This window comes from Brassica oleracea, chromosome C3, assembly GCF_000695525.1.
Source record: "Brassica oleracea var. oleracea cultivar TO1000 chromosome C3, BOL, whole genome shotgun sequence".
NCBI lineage: Eukaryota > Viridiplantae > Streptophyta > Magnoliopsida > Brassicales > Brassicaceae > Brassica > Brassica oleracea.
Genome location: NC_027750.1, coordinates 42889496 through 42893457, shown reverse-complemented (window position 1 = coordinate 42893457; position 3962 = coordinate 42889496). Strand labels below are relative to the sequence as shown.

Here is a 3962-nt window from a genome sequence, read left to right as displayed (position 1 = left end):
ATAAACAATTAAGAGTATCTACACATAATACGTTAAATTATTATTTTCAAAATGTGAAAACCTCCTAAAGCTATTTTTCCAAAACAAAATAAAAGTCCATACAAAATATGGTAAACTAACAAAATAAAAATAATTAAAAGGAATCAGTTTGATATAAATACTAGCTTTTTAAAATCTAACAATAATAAAAAGAGAATAAACTCAATGTTTAGCTATGCCACCTAGACAAATTAATTCAGACCAATCACACTGTTATATTATGCCATATCATCTATTGCAGTGAACCCTATAGCTTTGGTCGCCTACTTCTTTTTGATCCTTTTCCTTGGAGAAACCCAGCAGCTTTCACCTCTTTAGCTTCTCCTCTGTAACGTCAACGAATCATAATCGTGATCCATAAAGCTCCATCATTTAGTCCAATAACTATATAATCTATCTCTTCTCCTCCGATTTTGATGAGAAGAAAATGACGTAGAATCTATCTTTTCCAGGTTCTGCCAATGTCATCAACTCTAGATCAAGTAGGCTCTCGTCTCTCCCCCTCTAATTTTTTTTTTATAATCTATATGCAAGTTCTTTCTGTATTTGGTTATTCACTCCTGTGTGTCTTTGATTCACGCCTTTGCCTCTTTTTAATTCTCTATTCTTTTTGATTCTCGCTTTTGCCTCTTTCTGATTATACCTTCATGATTTTTATTTTGGGAACTTTTGTTCATTATTTGATTTTCGATTCTACTAGCGTTTCCTGAAAATCGAGTGACTTGTATATTTATTTTTCACAATCGTTTCTTCTGGTTCTGTAGAAAATTGAAATTGCTGTTTAGCTGCTTCGTAATTATTCTTCTTCTTACGTTTGATGATTTGTCTTTGAATCGATCTGAGCTTGTTATATTTTTTTATTTATTTTGTCAACTTGTGACCTTTGAATAGTCTCTGTTCTCTTTGTTCTTATTTGCAATTTTTCTTTTTGTTTGTTGTAACTTTCTGTCTATATATTGTTACGATGCAGGTCAAAATGCAAAGACTCTTTAACCAACAACCTCCCAGACCTGTCCGAGGTGGTGGACGAGGTGCTGGTCCTGCTGCGCCTCCTGTGAGAAGACCACGACCTCGACGCTACCCAGATGTCAGCATTGCAGAATTGATGGCTTCCCCATCCCGGCTTCAGATGCCTCTCATACATCCTGCAACAACACCATCACCGCAACAACTTGATAAGTTTTTTTATTGAGGTAAATGGCTTGTAACTAATTAAGTTTAAAACTTCATTGTGGTTATTTGATTGACACAATTTTTTTAATAGGCTGTCCCACCTTACAAAGGGCGTGTTTATGGCCTTGGCTCTGCTCATTGTTATTATGGTGATTCCACGCCTTCCACCTCAACTGCTATCCCACGCACAATGCAATTGGAGACAAGGGTGACTTCCATCGAAGGCAACATGAGTTCCATGCAAGGTAGCATCAACTCCATGCAAGGTAACATCAACTCCATGGCCACAGAGATTGCTGCTATCATGGAAGCCTCACGAATGCTACTGGAGGCAAAGGGGATTGATCCATCAGTTGTCCTCAAATCAACAACTACTAATCCAGCGGAGCCAGCGCAGGAAGCAACTCCGGAGCAGCAGTCACCAACTTTAAACCGCCAAACACAAGCTCCTGCTACCACTCCGATCAACTTGGGGGACATGGAACCTCAGTCTTTTGGTGGATACTTTGAGAATGATCTCAACCAGTAGCATTATGCTTAATTTTGTTTTTGTATTAAATAGGACTAACGGCATATAGAGCGTATGAAATGCTCTCTTTTGGTCAGTCTTTTTAAAACCGGACCGACCCGATGGTTGGATCGGGTTCGACCGTGAACCGGTTATATAGCCGGGTTGGTCTAGTAATTGGTTCGACCATGAACCGGTCACATAGCCGGATTATATTTCAAAGTTATTAAACCAATAAAAACCACTAAAACTATCGAAAATCTATAAACCATCCATATAAACAAGAAACTAATTTATATTTATAATATTTTATGTTCAAAATTAATTTATATTTTAACTATGCATCATGTTTACCAATATTACTTTTATTATATTTACATACTAAAAAAATATTAAACCATATTATTGAACCAGGTTTGACCCGGTCGAACCATATTTAACCGTGGCCCAAAATATTTCTGGTTCAGCTTCCGGTCCGGTTTTAAAAACTTTGCTTTTGGTAGAACATATTAACTGTTCTTTTTTGGTAGAACATATTAATGTTCTTTGTTTGGTATTAGAACTTGTGAAAGTTCTTTGTATGCTAGAACATATGCATGTTCTGTTTCTGTAAGAACATATGAATGTCTGTTTGTATGACTTCATTTTAATTAGAAATATTTCGGATATTAGTGTTTTGTTTTCTAATTATTTTTTGTTATTTGAAAATTTATTGGTTGATATTAAATTACAATTTTACATTTTTTAATGTTTTAGTTTGCCACGAAAATTGACACATTTCATAAGTGGCTGTTAGTTAGGGAATATTCCGTTGCTATATTGTGGTAAATCTGCTAGGAAAATTTTGTAGCCAATTCATGGCAAATAGCTAAGGATTTAACGAGGCAAAAGCGTGGTGATAATCGTGGCATTTAGCCAGAGACTAAACAATGGCTTATTCATAGCTAATAGCCACGTTCACAAGCCTTGGCAAAACCGCCGCATACGCCACGGACAGCTACGGCCTCCACTTTAGCAACGATCGTATATCAACGAAAAATAATCGTGGCCTTACGTGGCGATTTTCATTTTAGCCAGAGATGTGATCCTTAGCCACACCAATTTCCCTGGTCATCCGATACATTTCTTGTAGTGTTTGTGGCCAAAACCAAATTAAGTTGTAGTTTAAAGATTTATTGGATTCTTTATCTTCCATTACATCAGATTCATCGCCGCTAAATGCTTTGAAATCTTCTCAGAGCTCTCTTGCTAATCAGAGAAGAGATTATTAATAGATATTACTGTCTTTACTTCGCAGCGAGATGGCTTCACCAAAATGGAATCGAGCTGAAACACAGTCTGGAAACTCAAATTCCTAATGGCGACACCTTCATCACCATCGGCTGTATCCAAAGCAGGCATTGTATCCAAAGAAGCCAGTGCCGTCCTAATGTAAGTTGTAACCAGGTCTTCTTTTCCTCTCTGGTTTCAATGTAAAACTAAATATTTGATTTCTGTAGAATTTGATTAGTGATTAAGGTGAGGCTTGAGGAGTATTGAATATTGATCGCACAACGACTTGATTGTTCTACTTCATGTGATAGTTTAGTTGGATCATGTTATACGCTTTTGAGTATAACCATTTACAAGAACCTACTGCTAATGTAGTGGTGTCTTTTTAAATTAGTTCCGCCTCCCTCTGTATTTAAAGCACATCAATTAAACATTTGATGACTTTTTTCAATGAATTTTTTTATATTTTAATTTGATTTTTTAGTAAAAGATTGTGGTAGCTATATAAAATTGATTTCAATATTTATGTGTTGAATAGGACGGTGTGATACTAGGTGCGGACACCCGAGCAACTGAAGGGCCCATTGTTTTCTGATAAGAATTATGAGCAAATTCACTTAAGGGTACCAAACATATATTGACGTGGGGTTGAACAGTGCATTCCAAATTATGAAGAGATACAACAATGTACTGTTTGATGGAAGCTCAATGAAACTAGAGATTTTGGGTGGAAATATGAAGGATGCTTTTTTTGCAAGCTCGTGTTAATGCAACTGGAATAAACGAAAGGATAAAGAGGACTGATTCCATTGAGGATGTCTTGCTATTTGATTTGTCCTTTTTCCACTCACGAAAGAAAACTGAAGTTTGTGACTTTATAAATGCCACTGATTATAGAAATCAATGAGTTAGAGGCGGGAGAGGCAGACTAGAAAGATTTGCAACTTCTCCTTTGAGACGCTTTCCAATG

At 36.3% G+C, this 3962-nt stretch overlaps 1 long non-coding RNA gene across 1 annotated transcript; it reads left to right on the top strand.

Annotated features, from left to right (window-relative positions):
- The first annotated feature begins 315 nt into the window (after positions 1-315).
- On the top strand, positions 316-1812 carry LOC106332156. Its single transcript, XR_001268000.1, has 3 exons — positions 316-521; positions 1010-1232; positions 1304-1812. It is a non-coding gene; the product is annotated as an uncharacterized LOC106332156 (long non-coding RNA).
- Positions 1813-3962: the final 2150 nt, after the last annotated feature.